The sequence below is a fragment of the Lepisma saccharinum genome, chromosome 23 (genome assembly GCF_977018435.1).
Source record: "Lepisma saccharinum chromosome 23, izLepSacc3.1, whole genome shotgun sequence".
Lineage (NCBI taxonomy): Eukaryota > Metazoa > Arthropoda > Insecta > Zygentoma > Lepismatidae > Lepisma > Lepisma saccharinum.
This window is the reverse complement of record NC_139251.1, coordinates 10,613,976-10,630,561: the sequence shown is the minus strand read 5'-3', so window position 1 is coordinate 10,630,561 and position 16,586 is coordinate 10,613,976. Positions and strand designations below refer to the sequence as shown.

Below are 16,586 nucleotides of genomic sequence, written 5' to 3'. Positions count from 1 at the left end.
TAACGGTACATCCACCGCCTACTAACTATTCTCAATTCGAGATTACAGAAGGCAGAATCACAAAAAGCAATAAGGTTATTCTATTTGGCACTAATACTAGTCTAGAACTTGTCGAGAATTCTTTGAGACAGTATACAGATAGGGCATTTAAGGCTAAGAGGGAGATTTATTTCAATGACATCGTAATGTGAACTGCTATTTTAAAAACGACAGAGACAAAATAGAGCATGAATTTCTCCCCATGTTGAAAGTGCAAGCCGTTTTCTAGGTTGCTTATTAAGACAGATACGCCCTGTGAAAAATATGACGAATAAGTAAAGGTTGCCTAAAAAAATATGGGATCTTTCAAATCGTTACTTGGCAACACTGCGAGTAATGTGGTGTCACGTAACGTACAAAACATGAAGTAGGTGCCATGCCATTTAGTTATCATGGAGCAGTGGTGCACAGCGTGCATACGCTGTGAAAGCGTATTTATAAGAATAACGACAGTGTCACTGCTGCACGTCGAGAATTTCGGCGACATTAGCAACTGCAACGGCATGCACAAGTTCCATCAGCGCATGCAATAGCAAATTGAGTACGTAAATTCGAGGAAACAGGTTCGACCTTGAAGCAGAAACAAACAGGACGACCTCGCAGTGCCCGAACACAGGAGAACATACAGGCTGTCCGAGAGAAGTCCACAACGCTCTGTTCGACGCCAGGCAGTGTCTCTGCGGCTGCATAGGTTAAGCGTGCATAGAATAATGAAATGTGACCTAATATTGCATCCGTACAAACTTCAGATTGTCCAGAAATTGAAACCGAACGACAGTTGTTTGGCCATCGAGTGATTTCGCGATTTGGTGACACCCCATGGCCCCGGAGATCCCCAGATCTCACGGTCTATGATTGATTATTATTTTTTTTTTGTGGGCCTATCTAAAGACAAAGGTGTATGAATATCGACCGGCAACAATTGCAGAACTGAAGACACGAATCTGTGAGGAAATCAACCAGATTCCTGTGGACATGTTACATAGGGTGACCAGATATTAGGCGCATCCAGAAAGTAAGTTTCCCACTCGCCCACAGGTGGCAGGCCATGCGTATTAAAACCGGTTTTGCGCATGCGTGAGAGGCACATGCCCTGGCTAGTGAATGTCCTAGAAGACACCTCCCGAAAGTCCTCAGTAGCGGAGCTGCAGCGATGAAACATGGCGGCTCTTATTACATCTCCCGCCGCGTGCGAGGTTCGTTCGGTGATCAAGTTCTTGAACGCACAAAACATGCAGCCGATCGAAATTCATCGTCAGCTGTGTCAGGTGTATGGGCCAGACGTCATGAGCAGGCAGATGGTGCGTCGTTGTGCAGGACATTTACTGAAGGCCGGCAAAACGTGCATGACGACGTGCGCAGTGGGCGGCCATCGGCCGTTATGGGCGAGCTTGTGGAGCAGGTGCAGCAGCGCTTGTTGGACGATCGTCACGTCACGATCACGGAACTCAGCAGACATTTCCCGCAGATTTCTCGGTCGTTGTTGCACGACACTGTTACCAAACGCTTCTTCTTCCGGAAATTGTGTGCCCGGTGGGTGCCGAAACAACTGATGGCCGAACACAAAGGAAAACGCATGGGCACGGCGCTGACATTTCTGCAGCTTTACCATGATGATGAAGATTTTCTCAACCGGATCATCACAGTGATTCCCACCTGTTCTTGCACCTGAAAAAGTTCCTGTCAGGTCAACATTTTCACAGCGAGGAAGAGGCTCAGACGGTTGTCACACAGGGGTTCGGCGCCCAAGCGGCGGACTTCTACGGCGCAGGTATACAGAAGTTGGTCCCACACTATGACAAGTGCCTGAATTCCGGCGGGAATTATGTTTACAAGTAACTGGATAAGTGCTGTATCTGTGGCAATAAATCATTGAATGAAATAATGTTTCCTTTTTGTGCACGACCTCAGGGAAGCTTACTTTCAGGATGAGCCTAATACATACATTCAAAAAAGAGGACAGAGCACCGCGAGAAAGGAGAACAAAGTCATATAGAAAGAGGAAACAGCAAAAAATTGCAACATATTTGCTATTACTCATAATTTAAGCAATATAAAAAAATCTTACCAACATTTTGCTTACAGATACTTTTCAGGTGATCTCTTTCAATAACTTCCTCTTACCTTTAAGCAACGAAAGCAATCTCCTAATCAGTTATTTAACAAAGAATATGCAACAAAGATTTGCTTTAACTTATTTCCAAAAACCGAATTAAAATTTTAGGTAGTTTAAATTGGGTAGAGAAATGTCATTTTAATGCCACGAACATTTCTAGCACTCTTTCCACAGCAAGGACAAGTGATAGCCACTTTACACTTTACCTCATATTCGTTTCTAAATATTTTCTTGCTAGATCATTGTTGAATTTAAACTTTCGCTTCATTATTTCATAAAAGTAAATATTACTTAATAATCAAAATTCTCACTACCCGTTTGCCTATGCATAACTCGAAAAGGAACTGACCGACCTCCGTGATGTAGTGGTTAGCACACCGCGCCACAACGCCAGAGGTCCCGGATTCGAATCCCGGCCAGGGCATGGGTGTTCTTTGTGAGTGTCCCTTCATCAAAATCATCATATCATCGCTCATACCCATCTTCGCGATTAGCCAAAAGTGGCAGAAAAGCGAAGTAAAATAAACCAAATCAATCTGAATGATTTGTGGTCACTGGAGAACCAAAATGAATGGATTGTGTTTGGCCCTGGTGGACCAAAATGTGCTTGCCTGTTGGTCCGAGATGGATCTGTCTAATTTGTACGATGCACGCCAAAGAAAATGATAGTACTTACTGCGTGTCGCTTTATCACAAACCCATACCTCTGGAGTGGAGGACCATATTGTTTTCCATAAGGTGATTCGACTCGGATGATTGCAAATGACACTCACTAATGACGAAGATATATTGACTAAAACAAAAGATTTCATGTATGTACAAACTTGCTGCAATGCAACGCGATGGACGGAATGAAATCACCGCACACACTCGGCCATATTGTCTCGCGAACCGACTGAGCGTCACTCTCTCTCTTTGTTCGAGATTAAACATAAAACAAAACTGAAAGCCCCTGACATCTATTGATAAAAATATCAAACATATTAATTATGACTTGAGACACAATCAATCCAAAAGGAACTGCCCAGACTACATATGCTTCAGCAGTCTCAGAGGCAGAAGGAACTAGTTAGAACTTAGAATAATAGTAATGACTAGGGTGTGGAATTTTGCCTATTTGCCATTTTTAATTCCTTTGTAGTAAAACATATGCTTAATGTTTAAAGTTTGTTTCAGTGAATTTCTAGTCGAAAAACGCATTTTTATAGTGGCTATAAGTGCCTATTTTGAGGGTTAGGGCATATTTTGCTTAATCGGCCAAAAAATGGTTATTCTGCAATTTTTGCATACTTCAGCTTTTTTTTACGTGCCTTTGGCTTTCCCTACATTGAAGAAGGCTTTGTTGATGTTGTACTGACTGATATCTGGTATTCGCCAGAACTGAGGGTCTCAATTGGAATACTGATTAAAATATATTTTTTGTTACAATGGTGAAAATTGTTTTTTCATGATTTGTTCAAATTCGCATAGTCGTTAGCACAAGCTCTTTTGTGAGAACTAATTAACTGACGATTTCCAGCAAATGTGAATTTCGATCTAAAGAGTATTAATAGTTTGTTAATCGTTAGCGCTCTTTTATGTATAAACTGAAGTGCTAATACAGTTATATTAACTGTGCATTGTAAGAAGAAAATTGAAGTAAGTTCACATTCATTGCCTATATTAATGTCTTTTTTTTAATTTTAGGGTGCCTTTTAGTGCCTTTTTAAGTGCCTATTTTCGTTATTTTGGTGCCTATTTCAGAGGTTTTTAGTGCCTATAAATCCGTACCCTACTAATGACAGTCGGGGAAGTGATTGTGTTCAGCTCCCAGATGCTAGGTGACCATTGCTCGAATACTTAACGCGCCTCAAGTGATATGCCTTAAATGGTGATCGTTTTATGTGGAAGCTTTCTCTATGCAGCACATTTGTTATGGTCGATGCTATACTCTTTCCAAAAAAAGGAGGACATTTACCGATTTCTAAAAAATCCGCCCGGACACCGGACAGACACATAAAAAGGAAGACATGTCCGGATAAAAGAGGACGTCTCGTCACCCTAAATCGAGCAATGCACGATGTTCCCCGATGACTTCAGGAATGTGTACGCACAAACGGTAACCATCTTCCTGACGTCATCTTCAAAACATGAAGGCCATCTTGTGAATGATTAACATGTTTACAAATTGCATACCCTGTACTATTCATCTCCATGAATACATTTGCTTCGAAGTTCATTTTCTTCTTTTATTTTCCATTTCAAAATGTCCCATATTTTTGAGACACCCTTTATTTACAGGATCCCACATATTCCTTATGGAGAGTCAACTTCAACTTTAAGATACGTCTAATCAAATAGACATTTTGACTTTTCCAACCGCAAATGAAATATTGAGGATGCTACATTCATTTGTTTTTCTACACCATTTGATATTCCAGGTAATATAGTACTCCCATAAGTGTAATGCTAAGTTTTCTTCCCATCGTACAACCATCCAGCGGACAGACCTCTCATTCCCCAGATAGCTGAGAGTAAAGGTCGGTGGAGGGGGAGCAGTTTCGGGTTCTCGCAACTGGCTCTGGCTGGACATGGAAATTGTCCCTCGTAGCCTTAAGGTTGCACCTAATTTATTTTATCAGCTGCATACGATCTATGTGCAGATAGAGATCTCGGTACTTCCACAGAAAAGATGTGGAAGGCGTCAGTCGAAGTTGTCCATCGGACTACGAAACTCTCCTAAATGGAAATAGAAAACTAGCCGTGCCGTGAAGGGCTGACATCGAGAATTCCAGCCTCCTGTTTCCGCTGCTCATTCGACGATTTGGCATTCCCAGATGTCCTGCGAAGAGCGGGAGCACCAAGTGGCCAAAAAGAAAGTTCAGAGAATTTTGTGTTCGACTTGTAACACTTCAATAATTTCATTATTTTTCCTTACACAAAGATACGAAGCCTGTTCAAAAATAAACCGAAATTCTTTTGTAAAGTTTGTAGGGGAAGGTGGGGCACTTTGTAACACTTTTCAGTTTTTTTATTCAAAAACTATTACAGTTGGAACAAGTTACAAATATGGTATGAAATGGTACGTCTTTTGGCTACTTAAGAAACAAATATGAAATTGTAATTTTGAACCTCAAGTAAGAAAAGTCTGTTAATTTAAAGCAGGTCCGAGTGTTGCTATGTGCCCCATGCATGGGATAAGTTGCAACAGTGTTTGGGGTACGTTGCAACAGTGATTATGCATTGTCAGAATGACACTCTTTGCAATCAATGCACCCATAATGAGGATTTCTCTCCGCACACAGTCAATGGGACCATTTTGCATTGTTTGCACTGCACCCAGTCTTCTTCCTCTATGTAGGATTTTCCACACACTTAACAGTGATATTCTCTGCAAGAACTTTGGAATAATGTTTTCTTGTATATAATTTTCTTCTTGCCCTTTTCCTTTGCTCTACTCTTCTTTGCATCTTCCAAAGCCTTTTTTTAGGTGTGTCTGTTAGAATGGCACTTCGTTTACGTTTCGTAGTTTTCCTGGGTTCAGCCTTTGGCTATGGACGAACATTTTCAGGAGAGAAGGAAACTTTAGGTCTGCTCACTACTGAAGACATTTGTGTGCCACTTGGACCCGGCATTTCAATTTGCGAATGCAAAGGTTTACTTTGAACATCACCTGAAGATGACGTAATTGGCAGTGTATCGCACCTGGCAGTTTGGACTATGTCATCACTATCAGATAAGGGAGGCCTACTATCTACCTGTCCTGCTGGATTTGGTCCATATGAAACGAAACACGACGCAAAGTCGCTTTTTTTGGGATACGTCAGAATTGAAGGGAAATATTCCTGTTTGAGCAAAACCTGATTTTGTGTTGGTAGAGGTAACTGCATTCAAAAATGCTGTTTTAACTGTGGTATGTCGTAGATTGTACGAGTTTTTCCTGGATGATTCTTATGCCAAGAATCAATTGCTCGGCCATACACTTTCTTAAATGGGCCGAAAACACTGACATCTAAGGGTTGTAGTCGATGCGAACAGTGTGGAGGAAACGACAAAAGAGTAATATTATTATTTTTGCATTTATTTAAAGCTTCACAGCTGAGATGGGAAGAGTAACAATAAAAAGAAGCACAGAGGAGTTTTCGTTAGGATTCACCTGCGAAATGAAGTGTCGAATGAATTGGAGAAACGTCTCCTCTATCATCCAACCTGAACAAGTATCTGTTCCAATACAGTGTGTTGGGCCATCTCGAATGAAATGGTTCCGAAAATTTTTACGTGGAAATATCAGCATTGGAGGTATAAAAAAGTCCCTTGAGCACTTACTGTCACAAGTTCACCTTTTCTGCACTGCTCACTATGCCAACCTGGTTTGTTCCTTTTCGATCTACAACCTTATTTGGTTTCATAGCAGTAGCAGTTGTGACACCAGTTTCATCCATATTCCATATTCTTGAGGATGAATAATTGTTTCTGGACAGAACTTCGGAAACTTTGTCAAAAAACATGTGCACATTTTCTTTGTTGAAACTGGACATTCTTGATAAAGAAGTTGATTCAGGCAAGAGCACGGAAACATCTTTGTTTCTCTGCAGGAATCCCCTGAACCATTCAATAGGCTACCAGCCATTCCGTTTACCGACCACGATGAAGGAGCACTTATATCAAACTTAACTGTATAGAGATGAGCCAATTTTCGCACTTCCTGTGGTGTTAATCCAAACATAATATCACTGGAACGCTGCAAGTACATTTTGAAGATATTCTCTTCCCACAACTCATGTTCTGTCCCTCACGAGGACCAACCACTTCATTGTAATTTCTTCTTTTGTATGTATCTTGAGAGAGTTGAATAATGAATGTTGAACTCTGCAGCCACGTGTCTTAAGCTAAGGACTAAATATATGCGATCACATATTTCTTTTACTTGAAAAGATTGTAAAATTAGTAGACAATAAACCGTACTTCGATTTATCACATTCGGGACAGTGAACAATTACATTTAATTTCTTATCAAAGCGCTGATCTGTCATGGGGCACTTTGCAACACTGTGGGGTAAGTTGCAACATTTGTTGCAACTTGCTTCACCGACATGTTTGATTACGAAAGCTATTCTTGCCTCCACAAAAACTGCATCACATGGAAAGCAATATCACGTTCCACACCTTCAATAAACATGCTTTCAATTGACCACATGTCGCATGCTGTGGTAATTTATAGGAATTGCATATTAGAAATTGTAATAGATTCTTAAAAATTACTCGCCGTCCACAAAATTCATCTTTCTTCCTCCACTCTGACAACATCTGAAAAACTGACGTAACGAACGGTTCATCAGAGACACCTACCAACGTGTGTTGGAACGACAATAAGCGCAACGCAGTAGAGCCATCCTACATAACCGATAAAGCACTGTTGCAACGTGCCCCACTTTCCCCTACATAAATTCGTTGAAGAGAACTGACAGTGGCGGTGCCTAGCGGTGTCCTTAGTTATTAATTTGGCCCAGTTTCAAAGCTGTTGCTGACCACAATATGCAGAAATTTGCATTGAGTGCAAGTGTGTTGAGGGCCCGCGGCGATTTTCAGTTACCCTGTCATGAAGGAACTGGAAGAGCAGCGAACATGTGTGATATTGCAGAAAACTTTTAAAGAGACGTACTACATGTTGCATGAAGTCTACGGCTACGATGTGGAAACTACGGGCCAATCATCACAGTGGGTCGGAAAATCCTCACCACGCCCCAAAACTGTACGAATGAGTGGGTCCCATGTTAAAGTGATGTTGATCGTGTTCTTAGACAGGCAGTTTGTGCCGCATGGTTCCACAGTGAATGCAAAATTCTACGTTAACTTCATGCGACTATTACGAAAAAAATGTGTGTCGCAATAGGCCCCAGATGTGGCAGAACAAATCCTGGATGGTTCATCACGATAATGCACGTGCTCATTCCTCAATCGTTGTCCGGGAGTTTTTGGCAAAGCACCAGACACCTGATGTTCCACAACAGTCCTATTCCCCTGATTTGTCACCAGCAGACTTCTTCCTCTTCCCCAAGTTGAAATCAACCCTCAAAGGTCACAGATTCCAGACAATAGAGAAGAGATTAAAGAGAACTTCCTGCGGGACCTACACGCCACTTCAAAACTGGAGTTCCAGCAGTCATTAGAGGACTGGAAGAAACTCTGGGAGCAGTGTGTGCACAGTGGAGAGGAGTACTTTGAAGGAGACAAATCCAAATATCATTTTCTCAATTTTGTAAAAGTTCGGTTTCGCCCTTGTATGTTCGGCTTGTCAGCAAAATGTCAACTAAAGTAATAGTAAGAACAGGACGTACAACAAACAAGAACCTTCAATTAACTTAATGAGCTACTGATGAGGAAAAGGCAATTCGACCCTCTGTAGAAAAAAAAATGTGAAATAAGGTACATAGGCTACTACAGAATACTTAGTATGCCTCGAAGTGATATTTTGTTTTCTTCTTATTCGTCTCCTATGAGTGAATTCGACCTCCAATGATCAGTGCTCCTCGTTTCTTCCATCTTAAAGGCTAATTTACATTACACCGGCTCGATGGCCGAGTGCCTTAAGAGGCTGACTTTCGAGCTCACCACCGAAGTTCCCGCGTTCGAATTCTGACATGGGGCTTCTTTGTGAGTGTCCCATTATGAATTTAATCTAATCATTAATGATTCTCATCGTCGCCACAGTCAAAAATGGAAGATAAGCTACGCAATCAACAAAAGCAACACGAAATTACTGTCGAATTAAAAATTATACTGTAGATTCTTCAGTTTAGACTCCAATTAAATATTAATCAGAAGACCTACATAAAATACTAGTTACATGAAAATTCAGCTTATTTAATTCTGTGTTAATTTCTGCTAACCAAATATTTCTTTCGAGTTTTCCTTATATTTTTTATCGTCGTGAGAACAAAAAAGGAGCCGGTGTTTTTGAGTTTTGCAAGGGATCGCTCTTTTTGAAATTCTATAAATCGAAAACGGGTGATCCGATTGTAATGAAATTTTAGTATGGTGCAGGCAGAAAGGTTTTAACCTTTACACCGCTGAGCGGGTTTTCGAACGTAACCCCTCTCTGCCCGCGGCCTTTGCGCGCAATTTTTAAATTTTTACACCTATTTCAGAAAAACGTTACTATATTTCGAAGACTATTTGAGCAATCTATTTCGGGTAACTTTTGTTTTGCAGCTAGAACATCAGGGCATGCAACCGTATAGAAATCAAAAAGCCAAAGCCAATAAGAAGGGTGAAGTGGGCCGCGGCCCCAAACTTTCAATGAAAAAAATCATAAAAACAGGGAGCTTTTTCACATATTCGATAATGTAATGCACCCAGATACATGAAATGACTTTCATTCGGTTGAGAAAGGACCATTCTATGAAAATAAGGCTAAAGTTTACCTCTCCGTCCCAAAATAGCGGGGGAAGAGGGGCAAACTCCCCATTTGTATGATTTTTTCATGGAAAGTTGGGGGCCGCGCCCAACCCAACCACTCTTATTGGCTTTGGCGTTTTGATTCCTGCACGGTTGCATGCCCTGATGTTTTAGCTGCAACACAGAAGTTACCCGAAGTAGATTGGTCAAATAGTCTAAGAGTTATAACATTTTTGTGAAATAAGTGTACAAATTTAAAATTCGCGCCATCTTCCATACGTAATTTTGGAGTCGGTGGGGGGGGGGGAGGGGGTCCTTGGTGGGTGGGTTATCTTCCACATGACATTTCAAAGTTTTTTCTGAACATCTATCAGCGTTTACAACCTCACACACAAGTATGAAGGTGCTAAAAGCACATGAACTTTTTAATCAGCACGATGGGTCACCAGTGACCCATCGGCCAACTGAGCCTATATTTTCTATGGGTCACATGTGACCCATTGGCCGAGTAAAGGTTAAACACAATTCTTAATTTTCAGATTTTTAAAATTTGTCAAGAAACCGTTATCGTCAATTTTGCGAAACAACCAATGTTTTTCGTATTGGGTAGTCTTACAAGTACAATATTGGTCTTGTTTTGAAGCTCTTTTCATTTGTTTTTAAAATCCATTATCATTGTCAATTCACATTGCGAAACCGATTTTATAGGCTACATATTTTTATTCAGCGGAGTAAAGATGTACGCGGAACGTGCAACACGGCACGCAGCGATGCCCGTTGAACCGTGGAAACTGCGGGCTGTCACTGCGAAAATATAGGCTATGTATTGTTTATGGACCGTTGTGCGCGCGGAGCCGTCATTTTGGTTTTTTGTGTGCCAGATGGATGGAATTATTCTTATTTTGCCACCAGAGGTCAGTAGAATCGGTTACGCAATGACGTAACAAGGAAACCTTGGTGCGAAGTCGCAGCCCTTCAGGCAGCGCATTTTGGATTCTGACCCAGGGAGAGGAAGTAGTTTTTCCTCTAGACCTTAGGAAGGTGTCCGAGAAACCACGACATGGGAGGAGAAGGATAAGTACTTTTAAGTTTCGAATCGGCACTCACACACTCAAATTATACTTTGTTCATCTTTCTCGTCCGTTAAACTACGTGGAGAATTGACTTGACTGTAAAGGAATAGATTTAGTTCATCATTATTAATTATTTAGTTCAATTAATATCCATCCAACTGGCACAAGTGATACGACACGAAAATGTTTAGTTCAGCGAGTTTAACATCGAAAATCTTTCTTTATGTAGACTAATGGTGCTTGCACATTATGTGAATATGAATAAACTCGCATATTTTGGAAAAGGTGTTGTATCTGTACTTTCTAATAGCATAGCTGCCCCATAGCAAAATAAGTAGACCTATAATGCGGAAATTTCCACTGCGCGTTTTCTAAAGGTTTGTATGCATTAAACAAGCCAGTTTAACGTGCATATGTTCCATACGTACACGTCTCGATAAACAGAATAAATGAATATGTGCAAGTAATTGAATGTAAATATTGTTGGTTAAGGAAAGGACGTACTATTGTAGATTTTTATAAATAGTTTTCTAGAAGTTTTTATTCTTGTAGAACGTTCTTCTCGATGATGAACTATATCTCAGGGGTCACTACTGTTTTTAAGAAATAACTAGGTTTTCACACTAGTTCTCAGATTCTAAATCATTCAAGTTATGTTGCAGTAGTCCATGTTTCCATATTATATGAACATTATAAATCATGTAATTCATTGAAATAAATTAACCTTCTCGACCAAGTTGAATGCTAGATTCGCTTTATAGCGAGAGAATAAATGATCAAACTCCATAAGATAGTATACTTGTCTCACTTGGTATTTCACTCCTTTATACTCCATATTTGAAAAAAAGAAACTGCTGGTAATCTCTACACTTCTTAGTAAAATTCCATTCTTTAAAACATGTGAAATGGAAGAGAAAAAATAATGAAAACAGTCGTGGACAATTTGCCGAGCAATACTTGTGCATTCCATTTGTTAACAGTACGTGTATAATAATAATTATACTTTGAAGGCCGGGAAAGATTTCTAATAATTTCATTTTAAAGTTGATTTTTCGACTTAGAAAGAATGGTCAATGTATATTTTTGTGACACAATTTTTAATTAAATTATGTAAGATTTCAAATCAGATGTTTAAAAAGTTGAAGCATATAACTGCAAGCCTGTATTTTCAAGTCAAATCTTAAATATTTCTGCTGAACTCGCTCAGTTTATTACCGTGAAACTGGAGGCTTATTTTTGAATATTTGGTTTCTCTACTATGGACTAGTTAATTCTGATGCTCAGTCTCTATTAGATGAGTACGGGGTGGGGGAAACCCTGGAAGGCGGGTGTCAAGGCGACCGAAGCGTTGTGCTGATCACATTCATGCAAGAAGGACTAAGATTGTGAATGACTGCTTATGCACCGAGCAGTTACTGCTAAGGGAGATTTCACACTTGGCGTGAGCGACAAGTGTCGTGTGTCACTTGTGGATTTCGCCAATCGAAGCCAGGCTTGCACAGCCTCCCTATGCCTGTACTGTGTGCAACGTTGCTGTTGATTGGTTCGTTCCCATGTGACATGTGTAACCTCCTCGATGGCGTAGTGGTAGCGTCGTCGCATTGTAATCAAGGATCCAGAGTTCGTTACCCGGCAGAGGCACATGGTACAGTGGTTCGGATCCCACTTTAAACTGTAGGTCCAGTCCCGATTAGCCATTCTGTGCATAAAGTGGACTTAAAACAACAATTCAATCAAACCAAGCGACATGTGTCGTGTGTCACTTGTTACTTTGGCGCGAAACCTTCCAAACATTTACCTACTGCTCCCTAACTTTCAATTTTCATATCGTAGTTAGTTTAGTTTAGTATGTTCAGTTATAGTGCTTCAGCAATTTCTTTTTCTTGGTTCGCATTGCTCACATTTTGTCATGTTGTGCTACTACTCAGTGCCAGATCTACAAATATTGCCCCCCCTGCAACATATTACCAATGGCCTCCTCTACATACCTACCTTTACATCCCCCCCATATATTATTGGACGGTGGCTGCGGGACGGCATGGGTTCGAACCCGGGTTCAGTCTGCGGGAATTTTCGGCTTGTGTATAGGGCCGGTGGCAACCAACCGTCGTGAGGAACTTGGGGAGCTACGAGTGAGTAGCGTAATCCAGTGTCGGAAATCTCTTAACACGGCTGGGGGTTCAACGTTACCCCATTACCGGTTGAAGATCTCCACACCTCTAGGTAGGATTGTGTAAGAAGGGAGATAGGCCAGGGCCCTTTCAGGGCTGTCGAGCCACTGATTATATATATATGTATATATATATATATATATATATATATATATATATATATATATATATATATATATATATATATATATATATATATATATATATTTGTGTGTGTGTGTGTAATTTTTGATCTCATATTGACAAAGTCACATATAATGGCCTAGAGGGTGATTCAAAGCCCCTTAACACCCCTCTAACGAAAGTAAAGGGAGTTAGGCTGGGTACAATTGGTCATGATTGAAACCGGTTAGGCCTAAGGGGAACCACATTTATGGCCGCCATATTGAATTCAACTCATTTTTTTTAGGCCGAGTCTGCTGCCACGCGTGTCAGCAGTAAGAATAAGGGTCAAATTTGCTCGTGCCACGTAATTCGTCTGCTAAGAGGATGTTACAAATCTTAAGAATATATTAAGACGAGAGAAATGCAAGTTTATGATTAGTGGGAATGAATGTACAGGTAATTTAGAACCCTTTTCTTTAGAAAGCATTTAGCGATATTATTTTAATGCTGACGGAGCCTAACCTAACTGCGAGAGCATTTAGGTTTATTATTAAAAGAATGCTAAGGGACCTAATCTTAAATAATTTTTGTGTAAGTAATCGCTAAAACTTAACAGTATGTGTTACAGACGTAATTGCATACATAGCATGATGAAATCACAATAAAACAAAGACCGAGTCTGCTGCCACGCGCATCTTTTTTGAGGTTCCAGCAGAAAAAAAACGTGGCAGCAGACACTGCCTTTTTTTAAAATGGGATGGGGGTGATGGGATATACATATGACACTGTTTTCTCACAACTGGAAAATGATACATTTGTTACAATCATGCAGTCATAACTTTTTCCTGATTAATGATAGGTTGAAGAAACCTTCATCACTGCATTTCTCGCGAAATTCTAGCCTGACTGCAACGCGGGAAACCCGGAATATTTTCGGCTTTTTCCCCGCATAAAGAGGCTCCAGGGCCCACCCAGTCTCAAATCAAATGGTACCAGGGGGTGGGCGGTAAGGGCGGCCGCAGCGTGGTGCTGATCACATCACCTCCAAGATGGCCGACATCGAAAATATGTGGGGCCCTACCCGACATACCATAAATATGCCTTCATGGCACGGTTGTATGTACAGGAAACATACCTTTACCTGTATATATTGTATTTGTTTCTCTACCCCTGAGTAACGACGTTTATATTTTACATACGCATATACGAACCCTCTACTATGTCAATGGTTTAGGACCCCCCTAAAGGCTTACTTGCTTCCGGGCCCCCCGCACTGCGGGGTTTTGCGGTTTGTAGATCCGGTACTACTACATTCCTCTTAAATTTAACCTTCCTATTTCGGTTATTTCACGTTGGTCTTTTACATTTTAAGTAAATCGCGGCGATGAGTATTAATAAGGAACTAAAAAATGGTTGACGGGACAAACACAACGATACCAGGATATGAATCTGTGACTTCCGGCTTCGCAGCGCTTACACTGACCACGCCGCTTCACCGTAAGTGAAATTCCTCCCCAGTTTTATGATGTATTTCCTTTTCCTTTTTTTTTTATTGTTTCGATGAATGTGGAGCCTTCGTAAAATTCCTGCACCATATGGTACTCTGATCTCACATTCTTTCTGCTTAACTTTGTAAGTTGATTGAGAAACAAAACATTTAAGATTTTTAATTTTAATTATATTTTATTTAAAAAAATATTCGATTCCTGAAAGCATATTGATGGAATAAGCAGGTATTCATATTAGAGATCGGGGGGAAGAAATGAAAATAAAGCATTTTCAGGTAAAGAGATCGATTGTTGTAAAAGATTTCACCTTGTACTGAACCTAACCTAAACTAATTTAACTCAACCAAACGCAACCTAGCACATTTTCATGTATAAGGAACTTGCAGCGTGCCAATTTAAGGCCATAGAATGATAGAAACAATCATCATTGGTAATAAACTGAAATAGTATAAGGTAATACATACACACTGATCTCAATTCATTATACGTATTATAAATCACAAGCAAGTATTCGTAATGGTAATAATACTTAATGAATGGCCTAAAGAGAGTGCGCAAGAATTCTACAAAAAATGTTTAATATTTAGCAATAATTACAGTAGATAAATTGCATGATTTGTGAGTAAATTCCAACATATATTGTCTACGCTTTCTCTCTATTTGCACTAAATATCTGTGAATTCAGGTTAAGTACATTTTGAATCGTGTCTTTTGAAAGCTATCTTTACTATTTTAAGTGAGAGAGAATCTTTTGACAACTTTATATGATTTTGTTAGTTATTATCACTACACTCACTCGCATAACGTAGATTAGTAATTTTATAGGTAATTGCAACAAGAACAAGTATTCGAATTACACGTAGTATAACTACAGAGAATATATTTCAAATATGGCTTAGAAGAAGGTTCTAAATTGCCAGCCCTTTCATTTTCTTCGATATACTTAACATTTCTACACTTGTAAAACTTCGTCATGAATGTGGACATGGTATTATTTTGTAACAATGCGCAAACGAGTAAAACATAATTTCTTCGGCAAAACTTCGATAGCGTCCCAACACCTCTCACTCGTTTATTTCGTGATTTGTAACATTCGTACTTACCTATTCTGCATTGCGAAAGATTCTTCAAGGTGCTATTTTGCTTTTTTCACAGAAAAAAGTTCAATTTTTGACATAAAGAGTAATTATTAAACCATTGACGGTTTAATGGCTCCAAAAGCCATTGACGTTAGCCCCAAAAACCATTTACGTTAGCCCCCAAAACCATCCAAGGGTAGCCCCACAAACCAATGACGTTAGCCCCAAAAACAATCCACGGGTAGCCCCGAAAACCATTGACGTTAGCCCCAAAAATTCACGATAGCCCCACGAACCATCACGGGGACGAGGTATTCCTACGAGGTTAGGTTAGGCCTGTTAGGTTAGGTTCCATTAGCACTCATTTCGTTCAATTTAGCATATACGGACAACATCGGTTTTTCTCGATGAATGAAAATACCAACACAAACTTCTAAACTGCTACAGAAACTCATTTCGGGAAGTAGTTTCTTGTGTAAATATGAAGAAATCCGTTGGGACGCTATCAAAGTTTTACCATTTCTCCTTAACACCGTTCATTCTCATCTTCACGATGAAGAATGGAAGAAAATTGAAGTAAATGAAACAAATAAATCATGCAACACAGAATAATGTAACGTGAAAGCAATTTGCTTGTGTGCAAAAGAACTTACCCTGATGGCTTGGACTAATCTTTCTTCATTAAGAATAATGCTTCATTGTCTGGCAATAATTATGGGTATTATAAATTTAGTTGAATATTCTTCAACATCGTCAAAACAGAGGATGGCACGAAGCACAAGGAAGAAACACCCGGATTGTCTTATTGATTTACAAAACCGTTCATTTGTTATTAACCAGGGAAGTCACACACAGGTAGTAATTTGAAACGTGATGTTAATGAGATATTGCGAATGGTCGTAAAATCTCTTAATGTGCAAAGCAGTGTAGGTTTCTGAAATACTATAAACTAAATGTATATATATATTACATGTTTAAATAAACACACAAATAACTGTGTTGTACATAAATATCATGTAATTTGGTAAATAATTATTTGCAGTTCTACAAACTTTGCACCCCCGCCCCGGAAAATATGGCATTTGAAGTGGTTGAGAGTCTGAAGACAACCTTGCTAT

At 39.8% G+C, this 16,586-nt stretch overlaps 1 protein-coding gene across 1 annotated transcript in view; it reads right to left on the bottom strand.

The window, feature by feature from the left end:
* The window catches only part of LOC146005384 (uncharacterized), a 56,843-nt gene extending 40,560 nt beyond the window's left edge, over nucleotides 1–16,283 (bottom strand). Inside the window, exon 1 of the mRNA XM_083144608.1 lies at nucleotides 16,122–16,283. The gene's annotated coding sequence lies outside the window, so the exon portion shown is untranslated. The remainder of the gene's footprint in view (nucleotides 1–16,121) is intronic.
* Between the last annotated feature and the right edge of the window lie 303 nt (nucleotides 16,284–16,586).